Raw genomic sequence first — 25,182 nt, forward strand, 5'->3', positions numbered from 1 at the left:
TTATTAAGCAATACTTAAGCACCTACTAAGTGCTGCCATTTATTTAGATGCTTGGGATATATTAGTGAATAAAGAAAAAACAGCAGAAGTGCTTGTACTTGTAGAGCTTCCATGTTAAAGATACGGACAGAAAATTTGTAAATTATAGTTGATGGTTTGTTGAAATGTGATTGGTGTTACGGGAAAAAGCTAGGACAAACCAAAATAGATGAAGATGAACCAAAGGGTCATGGTGGTGCAGGTGTAGCTGACTTTGAATAGTGTCTAGGTTAGGTCCCAAGGAACAGTTTGTACCTGAGCAAAGACTATAGGGGGGCGGGGGAGCTGGCCTATGGATTACTGAGGCAAGAGCATTCTGTGCTCCCTGCAGGAAACCCATGGATAATTTTTAATCTTACTTCAGATAAGGTGCTTATCTTTTTAAAAATTTTATACCAATCGATATCAGAAATTCAGGAACTATGGGCCCACACATAAGAAAGATTAGCATTTTCTTTCATATTCAGGTGCTGTAATGGTGGGTATGTGATGAAGAGTAGAAGAGACATGGTAAACTCAGAAAGTTACTCCGTTGATTCATTCAAATAGGTTTCCTGTCATTAATCTCTATTATAATCTTATATCAATAAATAGGATGCACGATGTTTGTTGTTTATTACAAATTTAGTTTAATTCTAAAGAGTTATCTGAGTTAGGATTGATAGAAAAGATAGAAAAGCTCCTACGTTATATTTACAGGCTGCATCCTTCCATGATTATAAAGTTCTGCAGTTATATCTGGGAATAAAAACATAGACCAGAATGGAGACCAGTCCTTGAAGTCTATAAGACTTTGAGTAGTTAGAATTAGAATGTTGTCTAAATGTAGAAATGTAACTTTTTGCTTTTTAAGCATACACTATTTCAGAATCTATATCATATTTATACTCAATGAAGTCCTTCGAAGACATATTGAGCCAGAGTCTCCTATTTCTAAGTTAGAAACTCATTAATTAGATTTATTTACCTTACTCAGGACTCTGGCTTCAGAAACTATATGTAACACGAACAGTTTTGAACATGTAGTCCTTTATGGTACAGATAGTACCAGAGTCGATAGAGTTGAGAGCCTGCAACTTTGAATATGTAGTCTTTTATGAAGTTAGAATTTAGTGAATAATCAGCTTTCAGGGTTAACCTGAAAAAAATCACACAATTAGTGGATTTTCAAAGGATGTGTGAGTTATACAATGACCCAAACATAAACTCTCTGTTAATTTTGGTGTATTTATTTTGAAGGAAATAAGCTGGAATCTAGTTCTTTAAATATGGACATGTATTAATTTTAAGATCAAAAAGATTCAGTTCAGTGTTTTCTAATAATTTTGAACTGATAACATGGAACACAGCACAGGAAATCCTTTTGGAAAGTGCCTAATTAAGGAGGTTAACTCATGTGAAGCGTTCCAATTAATTAAAATATTAAACAATATTTAGGAAAATAATTTTTGGGGCTTCACCCCTGTCAGTTTGTTTTTGACCTTAATACTTGCTCATATCTCATTTGAAGACTTTCCTGTTCAAATTAATGAAACCAAACATTCTTCAAAGCTTTCTTTTTTAAAAAAATATTTTATTTATTTATTCATGAGAGACACAGAGAGAGAGGCAGAGACACAGGCAGAGGGAGATGCAGGCTCCCTGCGGGGAGCCCAATGCGGGACTAGATCCCAGGACCCCGGGGTCACACCCTGAGCCGAAGGCAGACGCTCGACCCCTGAGCCATCCAGGTGCACTCTCAAAGCTTTATTCTTAAGACTATCTTTCTTTAATCACATTCTTTCTGTCTTAAAAGTGAACAATTTCTCACCCAGCCATGATGTTTGCAGTTGATTTAGATGCAAGGAAATCTTTCTGTTAAAGTATGAATTGTCAAAGTCATATTAGAAGCAGTTGAAAATAAGGTATTTCAGAACGTCTTCACCGAAGCACATACTATGGTGGGCTAAGTAGAGTCCATTAGACTGTCGTTCTTTCTTTCAGGGTTGAGGTTTTGTTTTGTTTTGTTTTACAAAAGTTTCGTCTATAATCCAAGGTTCCCAAAATGTAATCAATATGTATGAAAAATATCTCATTTATCAAATCTTGTCATTTTAGAAAACACCCTACTTCAGGCATTCAGTCCTGACCTTGTGACAAGATGAAAAGTAGAGTGGCAGCCAGCAGGAGAGATGAAGCGTGCATATTTTAATTGTGCTGAGCACTGAGGTGGAGCTGAGGCGGTCCAGAGCGGGGTCCTGTTTTGCTAACCTGCAGCAGCAAGCATCGGGCCTGGCACATTGTGAGAGCTTGCTGAACTGAGGATCATCCTGTTGAACCCTTGCACCTCTCAAGAACAATAAGTCATATAACTTAAAAAACAAACTGTTCTCTGACAGAATTAAATTCTGGTGTGAACAGAAAATTCCCCAAATAAGATAGGCTGCAATAAGAACAGACTTTAATTTAATAAGAGGAGGGGCGATTCTGGAAGGTTTTATGAGTCATGTAGAGAAAAAACATGAAACATGCTACTTTTTTTTTTTTTTTTGGAATATAGGAACCTTATACCCTGTAAGCCCCCTTAATTATAATATCATTGTTTTAAATATTTTAAATATTTCTTCTACCTATAATCAGACTCCACCCCCATCCCAAAAAAAAAAAAAGGGGGCCTCAGTCACTGGAGAATATATACCATGCTCAATGCTCATAGTTAGATGACTTTACATTATTAAGATGTTAATCATTTTCGATTTAACTAATGAACACACTGCAATTCCAATTATCATTTGAGGAGAAATTTTTAAAGAACTTCCAAAATCTAAAAACCTAAGTAATTTGGGGGGAAACAGAGCAAATATGGGTAAATGTCCCTCACTTGTTGTAACAGTTAATTGAATACATTAACTTGGCCAGGCTATGGTGCCTGGTTTGATCAAACACTAGTCTGGATGTTGCCATGGAGGATTTTTGTAGATGTGATTGACATCTAAGATCAGTTGACTTTAAGTAGAGGAGATTATCTGGATAATGTGTCTGAGTCCCATCCAATCAATTGTCGCTGTAAGAGCAACACTGAGGTTTTCTGAAGAAGAAAGAATTCTGCAAAATTTTTGTTTTCCAAGCTAATCTTGACTACTGGAGGCTGGAGAGTAACTACTGGGCACTGGGTAACTACTGTGGAGAAAGGTGAGGGTTAAGCAGGCGTAGATGAAAGAACTTAGTGGAAGGAAATGCATACACAAAGAAAGATGGGAAATTACCAATGGCAGATTCTACTTACTATGTACAGGTATATCTCATTTTATTGTGCTTCTCAGCTATTGCATTTTTTATAAATTGAAGTTTTGTGGTAATCCTGTGTTTAACAAGCTTATCGGTACCATTTCTCTGGCATTTACTAACTTCATGTCTCTGTATCACATTTTGGCAATTCTCTCAGTGTTTCCAACTTTTTTATTATTATTACATTGTTATGGGGACCTGGGATCAGTGTTCTTTCATATTACTATAGTGATTGTTTGGGGCACCACTGACCTTGCCAGTAAGTGTCGTGTGTACTCTGACTGCTTCCCCCATGTCTCTCCCTTTCCTTGGGTCTCACTACTCCCTGAGATACAACCATATTGAAATTAGGCTAATTAATAACCCTAGAATGGCCCCTAAGTGTTGAAGTGAAAAGAAGAGTCACATATCTCCCACTGCAGTGGTCTGGATAGAAGATCAAACCAGCCTCAAAATTCACTTGAGCCAAAGCCTAATCCAGAGCAAGGCCCTGACCCTCTTCAATTCTATGAAGGCTGAGAGAGGTGAGGAAGTTGAATAAGAAGTTTGAAGCTAGCGGAGGTTGGTTCCTGAGGTTTAAGGACCGAAGCCATCTCTGTGGCATGAAAGCGCAAGGTCAAGCAGCAAGGGCTGATGTAGCAGCTGCAGCAAGTTATCCAGATCCACCTAAGATCGTTAATGAAGGTGACTACAGGAGACAACAGACTTTCAGTGTAGATAAAATAGCCTCCTGTAGGAAGAAGATGTCATTTAGAACTTGCATAGCTGAAAAAAAAAAAAGGGGGACTTGCATAGCTAGAGAGGAAAAGTCAATGCCTGGCTTCAAAGCTTCCAAGGACAGGCTGGCTCTCCTCTTAGAGGCTAATGCAGCTGCTGACTTTGAGTTGAAGCCAATGCCCATGTACCACTCTAAAAGTCCTAGAGACCTTAAGATTTATGCTAAACCTCCCCTGCCTGTGCTCTGTAAAATAGAACGATAACGTTTGGACGATGGCACCATCTGTTTACAACATGGTTTAATGAATATTCTAAGCCCACTGTCAAGAACTGCTCGGAAAAAAAAAAAATGATTCCTTTCAAAATATTACTGCTTATGGAAGATGCACCTGGTCACCCAAGAGCTCTGATAGAAACATACAAGGAGATCAATGTCGTTCTCATGCCTGCTAAGACGGCATCTGTCCTGCAGCCCATAGATGAAGGAGTCATTTCAACTTTCAAGTCTTATTTTTAAGAAATACATTTTATAAGGTTAAAACTGCCATACATAGTGATTCCTCTGATGGGTCTTGGCAAAGTAAACTGAACATTTTCTGGAAAGGGTTCACCATTCTAGATGCCATTAAAAACACACATGATTCAAAATATCAACATTCACAGGAGTTTGGGAGAAGCTGATTCTAACCTTCAAGGCTGACCTTGAGGAGTTCAAGATTTCAGTGGAGGAAGTCACTTCAGATGTGGTAGGAAAAAAAAAAAGAGCAAGAAAACTAGAATTAGAAGTAGAAATTAAGGATGCGACTGAATTGCTGTAACCTCAAGATAAAACTTTAACAGATGAGCAGTTGCTTTTTGTGGGGGAGCAGAGATAATGGTTTGAAATGGAATCTATTCTTAATAAAGATGCTGCGAAGACTGCTGAAATGACAACAAACGATTTAGAAAACTCCATAAACTTAGCTGACAAAGCAGCTGCAGGGTTTGAGGGGACTGCCTCCAATTTGGAAAGAAGATCTGCTGTGATACAACACTATCGAACAACATCTCGTGCTACAGAGAAATCATGCATGAAAGGCGTCAGTGGATGCAGCGGACGTCATTATTGACTTATTTTAAGAAATAGCTACGGCTACCCCAATCTTCGGCCCCACCACCCCGATCTGTCAGCAGCCATCATCACCAAGGCAACGCCCTCCGCCAGCAAAGAGAGTACAGGTCACTCAGCTCCAGGTGATGGTTAGCATATACATTTAGCAATAAAGTGTTTTTTCATTAAGGTATATATGTTGTTTTTAAACATAATGCTCTTGTACTATACTGTTTACATAACTGTTGTAAGTACTGGGAAACCAACAAATTCATTCAACCAGCTTTGTTTATTATATCACTTTGTTGAGATGATCTAGAACCAAACCCTCAATGTATCTGAGGTCTGCTTGCCCTTCCACCTAAGCTTCCGGGGACAATATCCATTCACACCAGGGGGGACCAGATTCCAGCCACTAATTGGAAAGGGAAGCAGAGGGGTTAAGAGCAAGAGCTCTGGAGTCTGGATTGCCAGGATTCATTTCCTGCCACCTCCACTTGAATCGCTGTGTGATTTGGGCACATTATAGAATCCATTATTTAAGTAGAGGTTAAGTCTGCTCTCTTGCCTCACATTTGAAGACAACTACATAGTTAGGAAAACGTGCACGTGCACACATACACATTTTGTTTGACATTCTTTTCACATAGTTTTGATCCTCCTTATTTTCAGTTATAACATGCTTCATTCTTCTCTAGCACTTACCAAAGTTCCCCTTCAAATTATCCTTGGAAAGAAGACAAAATTGAGATTTATGCCCCAAACACCTAAACAACTGGTATTATGCTAATCGATGAATATGGATTCAATTAATACTCATTGTAGAATTTATGAAACTGATACTTGGATATAAGGCAGATTTATCTTAGTTTTGGTTGATAAAACCAAGCCTGTGTGCTCATGAATATGCTGATGAACCCCCTGAGACTCAGCTGTGAGGAGAGAGGCACCGTTTACTAGAGCGCTGTTATTTACTGTGCCAAACGACATGCTCAGGAGTCACTGTGCTTTTACAAGAAACATAGTTGAGCTCAGGTTAACCTACACTCAAAAAATAATGACAGATTCATACAAAAGTTTATGCCATATTAACATTTTTTAGTTTAAAAAATACATTCCAAGGTAAGGGGAAGAAGATTTCTCTGAAAATTGGGCTCTACCCAACAACCTCAATGAAGCAGAGCTATAGCCTTTATACCATAGTGGTAGGTTGGTTATATTTACTTATTTATATTTATGTAGGGTTGAGTTGAGATTTTTGTCCTTTTAGTTGCTAGTAAGGTAAAAAAAAAACATACATTTAATTAAAAGCACAAAGGAATGAAAGATAAAACTTGTTTTACATTTAAAAAATAAATACACTATTTTGATAATTTTTGTAAACGATAATATATCAGTGTGTTAGTTTTGTAGAATATTGCATCTTATAAGTAAACAAACTAAAGGAAAAAAAGAAGAAACCTGTTCTAGGAAAATATTTGCAATTTATCATCTGATAATTAATACTACTAATCTCATAAACATAGACTCTCAGTTACAGCCAGTGATTCTATTTTATTTTTAAATGATAGTAAGACTTTTATTGTGTAGTTAAAAATAAAATTCATTTCTTCATTTTTTGTAAATAATTTATTAAATTAAAAACTAATTTGATTTTAAGATTACACAAATATTGGAAAATGTAGATTGTTGACTTAAATTTAATGTACAATATTATAATACTAATTAGACATGAAAAAATAATCTAGACTTATTGAGGACTTTTCTGTTTAAATTAGAATGGTAATATAATGTATAAAATATATTTCCTATCATTTCCATGGTTTGTTGACTTAATTATCATATATCTAATTATATGTTCTTTTTCCCTAAATAACACAAGCTCAATACTTACATTCCAAATTTTACAATTAAATATATTCCATCTATCACTGCTTCAATGCTTTACTAATTAAGACTATATATCTTCAAATTTATAAACCAAATTATCGGTAGGTAAACCAAAATTAAGGTATGAAAACTATCCAGATACTTTGAGTTGTGTAACTGCTGTTGACGGATTTGGGCAGGAATTCCTGTGGGAATTCTAAACAAGGAAAATGATTGAAATATCTAGTAGGTAGCCCTGATCCTGTGTTTCTCATAAATTTTTATTTTCCATCTAATTTCATCAGAACATTTTCCTATATTAAATGAGAGGATTTCTTGAAATAATTTAATAGTGCTGCATGGTGGAAGTACTTTGGTAGAAAAAGGGAGCTTTCCTAAGAAATTATAAATGTTTATAGTTCATGCATGGGCTTCAAACCCAGATAGAGACAAATGTTTTAAACAGCTATGTGCGGACTTTTCATCTTAAGTGTATTCTCTGATAGTCTGATTAAATCAAGAACTTAGAGGAGCTACAAAATTTGACCCTGAGTGTCCTTCATTAACACCGTTGCAATGGGACAGCTTATGTTTTAGGATTAATACTATCTCTGAATCCCAAAGATAAGCTAGAGAATAAAGCCAATGATTTCAAATAATGTCCTTTAAATATATTTGTTTCTTGAAAAGTTGATATCATAATCATGATACCTCTAAAAACATTTTTTAAAGCTGCGTTGACAGTCATACTTAGAGCATGAAATCAGTTTTGTTTCATGAACATACGTTTTGATCCTTTAAACAGCTTTTTGGTAACTTTTGTATAAATATCTCTAAGACAATTCTTAAAAATTAAGTTACTATGAAATTTTAACCACGGAGCTAAGAATTGAAAGCAAAATGATGTTATAGTAGTCACAAAAATGATGTAAGTTAAAATATATGACAACATATTCACTGAAGTTTGATTAGTTTTATGTGTTTATCAAATAATTTTCCACATTAACATAAAGCATATAAAGTCATCTTTCTTTGCCTTGATATTATTTTGAATTTCTTACTGAAATAAATTCATTATTTGTAAAATAATGTTTAAACACATAGAATGAATATGAAGGTTCTCTTAAATATGCTAGGGTTTTGGTTCCATTTAAACTTATGCTAGGCATCACCAGTGAGTAGAGTATATACACCTTGGTCACTCATTTAATACAATTTTAAAAATTACAGAACCAGTTCTAATTTCTTTTTATTTTCCTGTTTTTCCAATCTTCTTTTTTCAGAGTGGATGATCAGTTTTATATATTCTAAAAGTCTACATATTTTAACTAACAAAAGAATATTTTGGAATGTGCTAAGATCTATCAGGAAAAAAAGATCTTGTAGTAATAACAGAAAGCATATTTCTTTAAGATAACTGAATATTACAGGTAGAACATGCCTCAGCTCACACCATTCTTATGATTTCTGAATCCTATGTTTCATACTGAGAACTGGCCTTAAACTTTGCGTTGATTTTATGATCCTAGAGCATCTAGAAAAAGAAGTTAATTCTTTATGGCTGAAAGCATGCATTGATCCTCTGATATTCTCTTATCATCAAAGAAAGCAAACTTTATTTCAAACGCTCAATGATATTCTCAAATAATAAGTCTTTGACCTTCAAAATTCATTGCTTAGTGGTTTTCAACAGTATTTTCTGAAAATAAAAATCATAAATCATACTATTAGTACAGTTGCAAAAACTTAAGTTACGGAAGAAAATTATGGGGTTTTGGTTAGCAATTAAGTAACAATTAGAGAAGTTTTGGAGAGTTCCTTATTATAAAATATGATATTAACTCAATATAATACCTCCTGCTAAGAAAATCATCTAATTAAAAAAATGCTATTCTAATTTTTGTTACTAGCCCATGGCTTTGGATTAGGCATTTAATGTGTTCTCTTCATTTCCTTCCCCAATCAATTATCTAATGGTTATTTACAAAGTCGCCTTCTAAAAACACATTTTCCTTTCCTGCACATGTATCAGAGAATTCAATACAATTAATGATTGAAAGGAAATCAGAACTCAGGCATAATATTTTTAAGAATCACAAAAAACAAGACTTAATTGACGTTTCCATTATTTGGAGTAATTTGTGGAAAAATTGAGTAGAAAATTACGAGGGAGTTACTCAGAATGAGTTTGTAGTCCACTGTTAATGCGCCAGATTATGGGTGATGAAGTGCAAGATTTCCCCATTGAAGGACATTTTGCAGAGTATCATTACGTAGATAAGAATATATACATATATGTATATGTATAAATTAAGTCAGTCAATATAATCTGAACCCATATCTGAATCTAACTTTTATAATAAATAAACTAAATCAGTCCATATAATCTGAACTCAAATCTGACATCTAATCTTTCTTAGCAACAGATTTGTGATGTGTCTATACCACCACTTAGGTAGACGATCGTTCCTTCACAATCCAGCACAATCTGTACTGGCGAAGGAAGCATTAACAGATGTTTCATCTCAACATTACTGTAAGTTTTTTCTGGACATTCATTAAAAAAAATACACACTTTCTCTGTTTAATAATCTGATATATATATATATATATATTTGGGAAACCTTTGTTACTTTATTCACTGTTATCTCTATTTCACATCCTGCCCCCCAAAGCTTGCAGAGGGATACCAGACAAATTGAAGGAATATATTATTAACTAAAGAATCGTAAAATTACAGTTAATGTAGAAGTAACATTTCCTTGACCCTAGCTGGGTTTTTGTTTTTCGGTTTTTTGGTTTTTTGTAGCCCACTCCCTGATCCAATACAGCGGAAACCATTCAGGGTTAGCAAGGGAGAGACTTAACCACATCTGGCAACAATGAACAATGAAAATTCTATTAGTCCAATAGTCAGAGATGTATGTGTAAATAAAGGTGAAAGGCGAATGGGAGACAAACCTCATAAATCCAGAGTGATCAACTTTTCTTCTAATTCTCCATTTTCCCCAACTGCAGAGTGACTGAGGCTGCAGGACCCCATAAGTAGTTACTCCATCCCCCTTCCTCGGAGTACTGACAATATAAAAAGTTTAAAGACCCTTCTTGGGGGGGAAATGTTTTCCAGCTGTCAAAATTTAAGCTTAGCTAATAGCAGAGCAAAATTTAAAGGGCATCGTTCCCTGATTAAGAGATTTGTTCGAAGTATGCCTTTTAATCCATTTGGAGTTTTATTCCTTGCTCAGTTTGTCTTCCGGAATGTCACGGTACATAAGAATACCTCGTAGTAATAGGCTCTGTACACAGTTTGGAGTAAAGCCCTGTCGTTTCCCTAACATTTGCAATAGATGAGAAGATGCTTGGACATTAGTCCGACCACCACGTCCCACCACAGAAACCCTGCCAGACTAAAGGATGAGCCTTCTCACACGACATGTATTTGTTCTGAATAATGTACTTACCCGGCGCAGCTTCTAGGGAAATTCTTGGTGAAATAGTCTCAGGATGGAATTTGATTTTCTGAGATTCCGCAGAAGAGGTTCACCCCCCGCCCCGGGCAAGGTGAGGAAGAGGCAAAGCCTTGCCAGGTGACCCCGCAGACAGGCTGGGGTCCGGTTAGCAGAGCTCGATGTCCCCAGATCAGGAGGTGATTCTCTCTGCTGCAGAGACAGGGTTGTTCTGAGGAGATTGCAAGTGTTGTCACATTGTAAGTGCTCAGCAGCCGAAGGGAAACATCAGAGCTTCCTGTTACATCACTCTGACCCCGCCTGCAGTTAGTGTTAGGTTACTTTCCTCCCCAAATAGCATACCCCAGGCAGGCAGCCCTCCTCTCCCGCGGGGGGCTGGAGCGAGGAGCAGCAGCGTGAACAGACAGACATCAGATGCTGCGGCACCTCGGGCTGCGGCTCACCTGGACGGGGCTGTCACAACTTGCCACTGAGCTGCCTGCCTCCTGGAGGAAATCCGAGCGCACCCCCTGCTCCGGGGATCACAGGCGTCAGGGCAGTGGGTGTGGGTGTGGCTGTGTGCATGTGTGCGGGTGTGTGCATGTGTGCATGTGGGTGCGTGTGTGCATCTGTGCATGTGTGTGTGCCTGTGTGTGTGCATCTGTGCATCTGTGTGCATGTGGGTGCATGTGTGCATCTGTGCATGTGTGTGTGTGCGTGTGTGCATGCGTGTGCGGGTGTGTGCATGTGGGTGCGTGTGTGCATGTGTGCCTGTGTGTGTGCCTGTGTGTGTGCATCTGTGCATCTGTGTGCGTGTGTGTGCATGTGTGTGCGGGTGTGTGCGTGTGTGTGTGCATGTGTGCGCGTGTGCATCTGTGCATATGTGTGCATATGCGTGCGTGTGTGTTGAACTGCACTTTGCAAAGCGTCGAGGAACTATTATCTAACTCGCCTTCGTGAGTGAACACACAAACCATCCCAACACCCATCACGATTGGCTCCGTGACCCCACTCTGACCGAGCTCAGAACCACAGCTATTCTCACACCGGTTTCTCACAATTAAACGATGAAATGTTTTCCTGTAGGTCTCTACACTTTTTTTTTTTTACTTTGTCCAAGACATAACTGAGTGTGTATGTGTCATAAATGAACCCCGGTGTGTGTACACGTGCTCTGTGTGTGTGTGTGTGTGTACAGATCCGTGGGATTGTTTTGTCGTTACATGTAGGCATGTATATTAGGGAAAGTAGCTTTTTGAGAACATATTTATAAATTTAAAATGACTGCACACATTTTGAAATATTGCACTTCATTCTGTCATTATCACCTATGAAATTAAAAAGTGATTGATATTATTACCTGTATCCCTCAGAGTAACCCTACCGGAAATGCGGATGACTTACAGAGTGATCATGTAAAATACGTAACATATTCTAATTTTATAGAAAATGTTTTCCCTCAACACATAGTTTTATTCCAAGTGTGTTTAATAAATCGTTGGACAGTATCGAGGAAGAATGCTTTAAATTTGAGATGCACTTGTCTTTTAATAATCCAGTAAATGTGTTTCAGCATCATTGCTGAAACCTAAGCAGCTCCGGGCATCAATGTCTTCATCTGTAGACTAAAAAAGAGGAGAATCAAATAATACCTAAAATCGCTTGTATCTCTGAGAATTTGAATCGATAAGTTACGCGACATTTAGAAATAGATAAGAGACTTTGATAATCATTCAAGTCTCCATATCTTGGTAAATCCGAGCTCAGAGGCGCTGGACAACTAGTCGATTACTGACATTCGGGAACAAAATGAGACGCTCACGGTTTTCGTTCGCGAGTGAAAGAGGAAAGGGCAACGTAAATTAAAGGGACACTATGTTTCTGAGGCAGTCTGCACCTGCCCACACTTCTTATTACCCGGATCCATGGAAGAAACTTATTATACAACTTGGGTTTTAAGATCAGTGGGATCCAGGTGAATAAAAACACACGCATATAAAAATAGGGCACATCCTAATGTCTGCCAGTTAGAGTTAAGAGCCCTGCAAGCAACGGAGTGATGCACGCGTGCCAGTGAAGGAGAGGAACACGCAGAGGAGTGCAGGTGCGGGTGACAGACGACTATGCGCAGGTGCGCTTTGGGGGGAGGCCCCGCCAGGCTGCTGGGAGGCACTTCGTTTGAGCGTCTCCTCCAGCCCCTAAGAGGAAAAGTCAACGTTGCAGATTAGGCCCAGCCCCACAGAACCCCACAAACAAGGGCTCCTTCATCAGGCTGGCGGCCGAAACCCCTGAGGACGGCTGCCCTGAGTCCTGCCACCGTGGGGAGGGCGCGGGGTCAGGAGTCCCCGGGAGAAGCGGGAAGCCCGGAGGCCCGAAATCCCAGGCCCGGTTCCGACCCTCTCTCTGTGTGGGACCTTTCATGGGGCTTTTCATAGGTCTTGCTGTTCCCGTCTGCAAAGTCAGAGCGGACTCCCACCCTAGAGTGTCCTACCCGAGCGGGCCTGTCCCTGTGTCCTCGCCTTCTGTGCTGAGTGTAACACCGACGCCTGGAAGAGTGAACGCAGCTGGTGACCCTGAGTCATGAAAATCTAAAACTTTTCCCAATAAGCTCATGAAAGCATTGATTTTTTTTTTTCAAAGATTCATTTACTTCATTTGCCCCACACTAGTGAAGCCTAGGGACCGCAGAGTCTGTGCTTTGAACTTTTGTCCTAGGGCTGTCCCACCCAAGCTCTTCCCTCTGCTGTCATCAGCTGCCACCACAAGGCCCAGCGGGGTTATCACGTTCACACCCAAGTGAGCCATCGGGCACGTGGCTGGAGCCCCTGCAGACACTCGCGTGGCGCTTTCCAGGCGCACCTGTAAGCCTTCCCTAGAGCTGATGGGCCAGCTGCCCCACTGACCAGATCCTTAAGAGTCGCCGTGTAGTGAGCTCCCAACGAAACAAATGGCTCGAGCGCTTCCAGGCAGCCACTCTGGGATCCAGGGGACAGGACAAAGGACGGAGAATGCGAATTTCTCAAGTTCACGCTGAAAGATGATGACACGTATTTAAGAAAATGAAAATATTTCGGCAATGAGCCAGGTGACTTTTAGGCCGTGTGCTATGACTCTGTTAGCCAGCATCGTGCACCTCGTACACACGTAGGATCATCTTTCTCCACACAGATTGAAGACACTCGCCACCCATCCTAGCGACCAAGCTTGTTATTGTGAGCCAGATGCGTAGTAGTCGTACTGGGGAGTTGGGGAAAACGAAGATGGGCCTCGCTGGGTAGCCGTGGGTAGCACACACTGACGCCCGTGAGGCCTCCAGCACCTGCCTCTCCGTGGTCACTGCTGTCACTACCCCCGGGGAGTCGCACCCACCTCGCAGAGCACCTCAGTAGGCTTTCTACAGAACTGAGGAAAAACCTGTGCCTGGGACGTGATGCACATGCTGCTCGGCAGCCTCGCTGTCCTGCACAAGGGTTGCACAAGGGTAGGCCCTGCACAAGGGTTGCACAAGGGTAGGCCCTGCACAAGGGTTGTCCACATGGCCTGGGTCGGGCTCGGAGTTCCATCATGCCCCGGGAATGCACACCGGCTGCCGGGTGAAAGGCACTTGGACTCTAGCTCCGGAGGAGGCCAACCCACAGTCTCCGGATTAGTGACTGACTAATCCAGACTCAGTCAAATGGACCAAAATGTGGATCGATGCATTTCATTCTGCAGCTGCGCCAGCGACTTTGAATTTGTGCAGCTATAGCCTTGCAGGATGGTTTTGCTACAAAAGTGAACAAGACAAAAACAAAACAAAATGCTTCTACTGGAAATGTAGCAGGGACAGACTGCCCCTGGGGACAATGCTAGAGAGGTCTGTAGGAACGGTTTCTATGATTATGTTGCAAGTTATGTTTCAGGTATGAGCCCTGCGGTGGTGAGTCTGCGTTGTCGGTGCTCTGGAGTCACTACTTACACGGAGATAGTCCCCGCCGTCCGCAAAGCTACACATACATACATGACTAAGAATGTACCAATAATTCGAGGAGAGACACATACTTTTTATCATCTTTACATCGAGAAATTCTACTAAGGTAATAAGTTGACCTGACCTTTTATCACTTAACCTCACAAGTGCTCAGTGTACTTAAAGCTATTTCACATCACGAAATGAATCTTCATTCAGTACAAGGGTCCAGATCCAGTGGCTGGGTCACGCAGAATGAACAGGCTGTTTTCTGTTATTAAAACCAAAGAGCTGATTTTTAATTGTAATTGTGCACATGGTTGATCGTATTCGAGGGAAATTATAATGTCATTTTTTTTTAAATATCTACTAAGACTACAAGTTGGAAGAGGCAGAAAGCTTCAAAATTGAAATGAGTAACATTACATCCGCCCATGGGTAGAGAAAACAGTTTCCCTAACCTAGAGGTAGTATCTGCTTTAGTGTCGAACGAGGTGTTTCCCCAAGAGGGTCCAACAACACGCTGAAGACAATTGGCTACGACTCTGCCTGTGGTTTTAATCATTCTTATTAAGTTCTGATGGATTTGGATCTCCCATGAAAATCAATATTTTTTGTGGATACTCATGATTGTTTGAGCCTCTCCTCCTCCAGAAGCAGTCACCCTTGCTAGAATAAAGAGCTAACGCAGGCACATGAGATACATCACGGATGAATTCAGAACTGATGCTGTGATACAACAAAATTATAGACGCTCACTTAAATGAGTACAAAATGGACTCTCTGAGAGTGCACATCCTTCGTTAGGGTGATCATATGCCCCAGTTTGCTAGGTTAGTCCCAGTTTCCATCTCCACACTCAAAAATGACATGATTTGAATGAAGAAAATACTATAGATCTATGATCCCCCCCAGCCATGCTTATCCATATGGCACTGACAAGTCGTCACATAAATATGGACGGTGAGTAATCCCTTTAGGAGACTTAAGTCTCCTTTCCCAGAAGAGTTTAAAATAGTTCTCCCTATTTCTAGGATAGTTTTAGTTGGCATTGAAATAGATACCCTTTTTGTCTGTGGATACGTATTTATTGTGAATTGGTGCCATATTGCTTCTGCTTTGCAGAATATCAATCTTGGTCTCAAGAATAAATGGTTTATTTAACTTGGAGTTTCTGTGTGTGGACCTAAGTGGCGTATGATTAAACGCCCGCGCTTTCAGTTCTAAAGATGCCAAATTGCATGAAATCAATCCCACTCCAGATTCTTTACTCAACTATTGTCATATTTCTATAACTTGTAAAGTTATTAATAGTTTATGTTTTTCTCCTCAATAGTTTACTCTGCTACGTACGGTGAAAAATTTTAAGCATAAAGGAATGTGGAACCATATGCAGTACGGATATTAAAGGATAATACAATGGATTTCCCTCAGAATTTTCAACACCTTTGAGAAAGCAGCAGATCCTACACGGGGCTTTGAGGAATTAGTATCTACAGTCTCATCCTGCCATCTAGTGTTGAGCATTCTCAAATTGCAAAAAGCTGCTCCCTAGCTGAAAATTGAAATTCTTTTTTTTTTTTTCCTCTCCGATTAAAAAAATAAATCTCAACAACTAGGGAAGATTACTAAGAAAATATTCTGGCGCACATACTAACTAGAGTTACACTGGGGAGGGACTTCCTGTGCACTATACATTTAAAGTATCAATTTATAAATAGTGAGAAAAGACATCATAAAATAGATGCAAAGGCAAAATCATAATTAAATGTGAAAACATAGTATAGATTTTAAAATATAAATTAAAAAGACCTACCATCAGGACATCTGGGGGGGCTCAGCGGTTGAGCATCTACCTTGGGCTCAGGTCATGACCCCCGGGGTCCTGGGATCGAGTCCTGCATTGGGCTCCCTGCGTGGAGCCTGCTTCTCCCTCTGCCTGTGTCTCTGCCTCTCTCTCTCTCTGTGATCCCATGATTAAATAAATAAAATCTTAAAAACAAACAAGCAGGAAAAACATTGGTCTTGACAATGAACAAAAGAGACCTACCATCTTTTGTCTTCCAATGAACATACGTCTCATGTACACATGTAATGTGTATATTTATTTATTTATTTTTTAATGTGTATATTTAAATATCTGAAGTGATCTAAAGCTAGACAGCTCTGAGGCCCATGGCTAGGCTACAGGGAATTACCTCCCGTGTACCTGACCAGGAACCCAAACCAGACCTTCAAGAGCTTACAACAGAGTGAAGGTGTCTCTGACCTGTGCTAAATCAGTCCCACACTGTATCCAAGCATAAAAAATCTATGTTCCGTCACTATCTGTCACACACACAAAAATCAATCACTAATTGGCCATGATCCTGTTTGGCTTAATACAACTGACATTTGAAGGAGACATTATTTGAGGGCATAGTTATTTCCTCTAAGATGTATCTCTATAAACATTTGTATCATAAGAAAGCAAGGTTTCTGAACAATAATCGTCTATTAAACATATATTAATTGATCACCTACCATGTGCCAAACATTTGGAAAGATATTGCAAGTACAAGGTCTGGTGTAGAGACGTGGTCCTTGATCTCAAGGAGTTTGCTTTCTATCCCTAGGTAGACATTAAGAAATATACACTTATAGATGCTCCGCTTGCTTAAAAAAAAAAAAAAAAAAAAGGCAGTGCATTTGATGACTGACATAAATCAGGCTGAGTAGGTAGGAAGGAGGACAGGGTGGAGGGAGAACACATCTCCTGCAGAAAACCACCGTCTCTGAAGGTAATAATGACCCTGGAACCTAGAAGGGAAGAAATACAAGACAGTCCATAGATTAGAAAGAAGGATTCGGATGCCAGTGGTTTGCTCCAAGAGTGATCTTTAGGCTTTAGGCAAAAGCATTAGGGGAACAGAGCAGATTTGGGAAAAGGATGAGGTGAGCAAACCTGTGGTCTCGAGTAAAATCTGGATTTGACCCAAACTATCAATTGCTGGACCAGGGGAGGGCTCTGGAGTGAAATTTGCTTGGCAGAGTGGGCCTCCCCTGGTGCCAGGGAATCCGTCTTCCGTGTGTGAGGCCCTCGGGGAGTGGGGTACGTGATTTCTAGAGGAAGAGTTAGCATCTGCTGAGGACAATTTGCAGAAGGATGCAGGTGAGGGCTCTTAGCAGCCCATTCTCCCAGCAACTGCGGGATGAGGGCGCTGGCTCAGTAAAGGGGGGGTGGAAGGGGGTGCCACACAGGGTTTGCCGGAAAACGATTGTGAGTGAACGAGATCTGTCCAGGTGCCACGTCTAGACCGTCAGGAGGGTCTGGGCCACAGGCAGTAAGAAGAGAGACCCACGTGGATACATCAGAACGTAAGCTGTGGGACCTTGTAGATGATGGTGAGGAATTGGGATTTCATCCTGTATGTGATGGGTCTCACCATCCAGGTCAGGCCCTACACTTTGTCTCCGTGGGGTTGGGTCTGGCTGCGCTGCTGGGGCTGCTGGGAGGAGACAAGTACAAAAACTTCTCCTCTCAAGTGTTTCCATGTCTTTCTGCAGTTATTCGCCGAAGTCAACGTCCACGGTGTTAACCATGGTTCCTTATATATGTGGTATCCTTAAAATTCCCTTCTTATGGTATTTGTGGATATTCAGAAAATAAAAACACTGTAATTGGAAAGGACTCTCTTATTTTGGGTTGATTGTAAAGCATAAAGACAAATTCAATAACGAATAGTGATTAATTAGTATTATCTTTACGTTCTTGACATCTAGTAGTGCCTGTTCTGTTTTAGGGGAACTCGAGGAAGAAAACTAACGTTGATAGCTGGCGTTTTTCCAGAATTATGCTACGGGCTTTAGCTACTTTCTTTGACTCTGTGAGGGTTTTATTCTCACCCTTCAGATGAGGGAATGGAATCTTGGTAAATTTATACAACTGGAAATTGGTAGAACTGGAACTTGAAACCTACGTGATTTAGTTTTTAATCCCGTCCTTCTTTATAACATTATTAGCAAAATATTTTATCTGGCGAACTACTTCAGATACTTTTGGAAGAAATTTGTATGGAATATAAGTCAACTGATACTGGTTCCTGGGGCTTCAGCTAGATAATTCCACATAGAAGAAAGAAAAGTGAGTATTAGCAAGATAGGAAAACATAGCACAGTGTCCAGCAAATTTACATCAAAGCTACTCCACTAGCTTAGCTATTTTCCCATTTAAAACATTTGTATTCCGGTTTCTCTCCAGATCATGCATTTTTCAATATTATTCATATTATGAATGCTGGTGCATTTGAGAGGATGACACCAGGAATAAGGATGGTCATTTTTTAAACTCAAAATTTCTTAGAAATGTAAGACGTATTTAAATCTTGTGAGGTAAATTTTACATGGGTTCAGTAGAGAAATAAAAAAAGAACACTCACTGATTTCTTTTTACCCCCTTTTTACCCACATTATGCAACTTTCCATGTTAAAAATATTTTCATCACCTTGGGCAATTATCTCAGAAGCAGGTTACTAAAATATTGAATAATGAACAAATTGTGGTATGAGTAGTTGACCATTTTACTAAAGGCTAACAGCTGGCAGACACTGCGCTGAGTACTTTCCACGCGTGCTCTCACTCACCCTCATGGTCCTTTCACAATAAAGAGACCATTAGGGAAACCAAGGCCTAATAAGTTTGAATATAAGTTGATTTGGATCCAAATTCTATACTCTTCATTATTTCATTTAATTTTTTTTTGCTTTTTTTTCTTCCATACTCCTTAAAATAGTACACAAATATTAAAATATTTGTGTCTGACAGTTTATTGAAACTCTGAAGATTTGCTATATTTTAAAGAACTCCCTCCCTGGTTGATTGTGTACATGTATAATTTGTGAGGGAGAAAAAGAGAGTATACAGAGTAAAATAAAAATTTTCCTAATCTACTTATCTTGACAATTCCAAAGACTTTCTCATTGAATAATGTCAGATATTTTGAGTAAAAAAAAAAAAAAAAAAAAAATTGACAGTTGTTTGTTTCTTCTCCAGAGTGGCAATTTCTTGGCGAGATGGATCATTTGGGTAGCTCACAGCTGTTCACATTTAGAAACTCTAGAAATTACCCTAGAGTGATTTGCAAACGTTGTGGATTGTTTGTGGAGAGTAGGGAATACGTCTAAAAAATAGACTCTTGGAAAGTAAAACTTCTCGCTTTTTAATTCCAAAAATTGATGAAGGAAGAAGGAAGTAGCAGATTCCCCTGGCTTCTAACTTGAGAGTGTCTGCAGCTTAAGGTATCAGTATGTTAAAGTGACAACCTCTGTGAAAATGCAGATTAAATATAGATCAAGACCCCAACAACGGTCAGGTTCATAATTGATTTAGGTCGATGTTATCTCGTAATGAGGAGAACAGCCCATCATCAGCAATGTTGACAGAATGAATTAATTTTGGCTACAATCGGATTTGCTTAAATCTTGTTAGAATAGATTTTAGTACCAAACTTAGAGATAATTTATTTTCACTAATTTTTGCTAGTTCCTCTAAGAACGATTTTTAAAATATGGGGCGCCTCTGTGGCTCCATCAGTGAGGCATCCGATTCTTGGTTTGGGCTCAGGTTGTGATCTCGTGGGTTCGAAGGTGGAACCCTGCACGGAGCGCTGTGCTCAGCTGCAGTCTGCTTGAATATCCTCTCCCTGTGCCCTCCCCAGCTCGTGAGTGTGCACACACAGACACACACACACTCTCTCTCTGTGTAAAATAAATATTTTAAAAGAACTATTTAAGAAGGATCAAATTATTTATCATTATTTCAGAACTTTCATGAGCTTGAAATGCCTTGATGATATGGTGCAAATCAGAAGCACGTTTTTTTTTTTTTCTAGAATGCATATAATCTTGACAGAAAAAAAAAAAAGTGTTTCAGAATTTTTTTTTAAATTCTAAGCAAAGCCAAAATGTCCAGGCACTCAGCATCTCCCAAAGTGAATGGAACCCCTACAGGGCAATACATTGGGAGCGTCTCATAAAATCTGATGTCTGGAAATCAATCAGGCACTGAAAAGGAAAATCCACTAGAGACGTGGTCAGCTTGGGTTTGGCAAGCTGCATCAGCACAGGCCGCTCTTGAAGGAACCTAGCCGACCCCTGAAAATGGACCACTTTGGCTTGAGGAGACCAAGAGAAGACTACCAAGAGAAGGGCCTGGCCAGTTGTGGTTTTTTTTTTTGTTTTTCCATCTTCCTACCTTGATAGAAGTGCAAACCCTTCTCTGTAGCTTTCCAGCTGTTCTCTCTTTAAATCTCAGACCGAATTCGTAGGTTTTCAGAATGATTTGAAAGTTTTCTAGGTAAGTTAGTGGGGACAGGTGACTTGGGGACCCTACTCTTCCGCCATCTTGCCCCGCCTCTCCTAGTTGTGGTTTTTGTTTGTCTTTTTGATCGCAGAGCATCTTTGCACTTTTTGGCATGCTGGGTATTGGTTTTGAATGCTTTTTTTTTTTTTTTTTTTTTGAATGCTTTTAAATAGAGGACATTCCCATAAAAACCCAAGATGCCAAAATCGGAAGAGTTCTTATAGGCCGTCTGGTTCATTCATTCAAGTATGAGTAAAGGTGAGTGAGGCTAAAGAGATTAGGTGACAAAGTCACCGCCAAGTAGTGTCAGCACTGGTGCAAGACACGTACCTTAGGTCGCACTCCAGATCTTCTCCCCCAAGCCTCTGATGGAAGGTGACAGCATTAAACAACTGTATTTTAATTAACTTTTATTTGCTGGGAAGGCATTCCAGGCACATAATTGAAAGATCAATTAGCATTAAAGCCTTTTAACGAGTGAACAGCTGTTATCCTCCCTCACACTTGCACATCCAACTTTATTCTGGCTTCCTTCATTCTTGCAATTGAGAGGCACAATTCCACTCTTTTTCCACTTCTCCGTGATTATTCCCCCACATTCTTCTCTGTCCTTTAGGAATTTTTCTCTTCATCACTAGTATTTGAAATGTCACGTGTGTATAGGGGGTGTGTGTGCTGGGTAGATTATCCTTGGTTGGTTAGGGGACACCACTTCCATAAAGGAAACCTACGCTGTTCACGTCTTTAAAATCTCTCTCCCCACGCATTTAGCTATTCCATTTTTCTGAACCTTCTTTTACTTCAAGGTTGGGCTCCTCAATTGATTTCCTAATCTGCTTATTTTTTTATTATCCATTTTTCATTTTGTATGTCTTTAGAGCTTAGAGATCTCCCTCATTCTTCTATTTCTTAATTTAAAAAACTGCTTGTGTAGGGTGGTGCCTGGATGGCTCAGTTGCCTAGGCAATCAACTCTTGATTTCAGCTCAGGTCACCAGCTCAGAGCTGTGAGATGGGGCCCCTCACGGGGCTCTGCACTTGAGATTCTCTCCCTCCCTTTACCCCTCCTCAAGTGCTCCTTCTCTCTCAAAAGATGCTTATGTATTTTAACATCTTTTCCTTCATAATCTCATGTCCTCGTGGCCTTTTTCCGCACATACTAAGGGCTACAATAAATACAAGCATATTTAGCTCTTACGTTCCCCCAACATATTTGATTTTCCTCTGCAGGATTTAAAAAAAAATTATGTATACATCTTTTTGGGATTTATTGTTATGTGTAGTAGGGTTCTTATTCTGTTGTGGCTGGTACTTATTTTCTCTCTTTCTATTTAGTGTACAAAATGCTGTTGATTTCATGTGTTGAACTTCATTGTAACAATCGTGCTATACTCATATTATTTCTGTTTTTGATTTCCCTGGATTTTCACTTACGATAAGCGTATGATATGAAAATAACTGTGATATAATTCGTGCCGAATTTCAGTTTCTCTTTGTTTTGGTGTAAAATGAAGACTACCTGGAAAACCTGTTCCTGAGTTTAATGGGAATGTTTCTGAAATTTTACCACGACATATCCTGTTATATGCTTTAGATGGACATGCTTCATTAGGTAAGGAAGATCTCTATTTGCTCAAAGTTTTAAATCATGAAAACAAGTGTTGAATATGGTCAAATGAACTTTATCTATTAAATGATAATTTGGGTTATTTTTTCTGTTGGTACCTTTTATTACACAAAAAAATGGCCAAATGTGGACCATATTGATATTATTTTTTCCAGCTTTATATTCTTAACCATCATTGGTATTATTGGTTTTCTTTTCCTTTCGCCTCAGATTCCAATATGGCTATTACTGAACCTGTCTTTTTAATAATTTTGATATTTTCATCATGAATTGCTCTAGTTTTTAAAAATACTGCATTGCAATGTTATTTATCTTGGTTACTGCTTTTTTTAATGTCTTCTCGAATTTTGTGCTTGAGGCCTCAGTCTCGGCCCAACTCTGGCAGTCAGATCACAAATTTCAGAGAGTGCTTATGCCAGTTGGATACCTGGAGTAGACTTGTGACTCAAACCTGGTTAATCAGAAAGTCATATTTCTCTAAGCATGATATTTGGGTCAAGGCTGGCCATAAGATATTTGGGTCAAAAAGAGTACAGCCAGGATCTTTTTTTCAATAAGAAAAAAAATTTTAGTTCTATGTTCACAGCAAAATTGAAGGAAAGGTCCAGAGTTTTCCTGTATATCTTCTGTCATGACACATGCATGGCCTCCCCCATTGTCACCACCCCCAGTGCAGTGGTGCTTTTCTTACAGTTGATGAACCTGCACTGACACATAATGATCAACCAAAGCCCATAGTTTACACAGGTTCAGTTCTGGTGCACAATCTATGGATTTGGACAAATACGCAATGACGGATTTCCATCCTATGGCAACATACCGGATATTTTTACTGTTCTGAAAATCCCGTGCTCCATCTACTCATCCTTCATTTCCTACTTACCCCTGGTAACCACTGATCTTTTTACCATTTCCATAGTTTTGTCTTTTCCAGGACATCATATTTTGGGGAATCCTACAGCATGTAGACTTTCCAGATTGGCTTTTTTCACTTAGTAACATTCCTTAAAACTCTTCCATGTCTTTTCATGGTTTTGTAGCTCGTTTGTTTTTGATATTGTATAATATTGCCTTGTCTGGATATAACACAGTTTATCCATCCATCTGCTGACATCTTAGTTGCTTCCAAGTTATGGCCATTATGAATCAAGTTGCTACAGCTTTGTGTGCAGGCTTTTGTGTGGACAAACATTTTCATCTTATTTGGGTAAAAGCAAGGAGTCTGATGGCTAAATGGTACATAAGAATATGTTTACTTTTGTAAGAAACTGCCAAATTGTTTTCCAAAGTGGCTATAACCATTTTGCATTCCTACCAATAAAAAACGAATTGCTCTTGCTTTGTCCACATGTTTGCCAGCATCTGGCCATGTCCATGTACCTGATTTTAGCTCTTCTAACAGATGTGTAGTAGGAGCTCACTGTTGTAATGTGTATCTTACTGATGACCTGTGATGTGAGGCACCTTTTCATATGCTTATGTCATCTGTAGATCTTCTTTGGTGAGGTGTCTGTTAAGGTCTTTGGCCCACTTTTTAATAAGGTTATTTTTTATTTTTAAATGTTCTTTATATATTTTGAACGCACAATCTCTTATCAGATGTATCTTTTGAAATATTTTCTTCCCGTTCATGGCTTGTCTTCTAGTCTCTTGATATTATCTTTTGTAGAACAGAAGTTTTTAATTTTAGTGAAGTCCAGCTTATCAGTTATTTCTTTCATGCTTTGTGACTGAGGCCAGGACTTCAATTCTTTGGGATAAGAGCGTCTAAACTTTTCTAGAAAACATTACCTGAGAGAATGTGGGCCTTAAATTCTAGAAGTCATCTTGAAACACTGTGAGATTAAAAAATAAAGGCAAAAAATGTGGGGCAGCAGAATCAGGAATAAAGGTTGAGTTTCCTTGACAATATGATGCTGTGAGTCCATCTATACTGAAGTAAGATACCTTTGGCCTTTCTAATTTTGGCCAGAATTTTTGGGTGAGGAAATCCTATTCATTGCCGTAATGCTCTATTCTATTAGATGACCAAATGCCTGCACATCTCTCTCTTCTCTTTGATGAAATGAATTACCATGTATCACTACTCCCCTAAAAAGTGGTCTGTATACTTCTAGCCAAGACACCAGCTATGTGGTTGTAGTTCAGAGATTGATCCTAAGGGAATAAAAAGATCCTCTCTATTCCATAGAGAGGGACACAGGAAAAGCAATTCAGGTATGTTTATGCTAAAGTTCTTGAGAAAGAACCAAAAGTCAAAAGTTGGAAACTAAATTCAAATAATTCATAAAAGGGGGACAAAAATAGGAGCAGTTGATAAAAGAACTCAAGATCTCTCCTAAGTAGTTGATTAATGTCATTTTCTTCCTTCTGGTATGGCAGTGGGCCAGGACACCTTCAATAGTGAAGATTGGAAGTCACTTATAAAATGTATAGTTACATGATATATAATCATATAAGATGATTAGTAGAAATATGTATGGAATGTAAAACATAGTGTATTAATTTGTTCGACAAATAAGTCATGTGAATTCACATTTGTAATTGAAAGGAAATCATTAGCAATTTCCAATAAAGGAGGTAAAAGTCAGCTTATGGAACAATTTTTTTCTTTGCCTTAGGACTCAATCTTTGTAATAACTGAAGAACACTATATTTTTTGAGGTATAAAAAACTTCCCGAGTATAACAGTTATACTTTGTTAATCAAGATAATATTTTATTTCTTATAATGTAAAAACTGAAATCATTTGAGCAGTTTTCAGCACGGTCTGTTAATTTTGAACATAGAATAAACAAAGTAGGTAAATATATATAAATGCTGTATAATGTAATTCTGT

At 39.1% G+C, this 25,182-nt stretch overlaps 1 protein-coding gene across 3 annotated transcripts in view; it reads right to left on the reverse strand.

The window, feature by feature from the left end:
* CALCRL (calcitonin receptor like receptor) overlaps positions 1–10,865 on the reverse strand; it is a 100,196-nt gene extending 89,331 nt beyond the window's left edge. For 2 of the 3 annotated variants that reach the window (XM_038585064.1, XM_038585067.1), the window contains exon 1: positions 10,444–10,865. The gene's annotated coding sequence lies outside the window, so the exon portion shown is untranslated. The remainder of the gene's footprint in view (positions 1–10,443) is intronic. The other variant, XM_038585066.1, reaches the window with a different exon arrangement.
* Between the last annotated feature and the right edge of the window lie 14,317 nt (positions 10,866–25,182).

The sequence above is a fragment of the Canis lupus genome, chromosome 36, assembly GCF_011100685.1.
Source record: "Canis lupus familiaris isolate Mischka breed German Shepherd chromosome 36, alternate assembly UU_Cfam_GSD_1.0, whole genome shotgun sequence".
NCBI classification, from domain to species: Eukaryota; Metazoa; Chordata; class Mammalia; order Carnivora; family Canidae; genus Canis; species Canis lupus.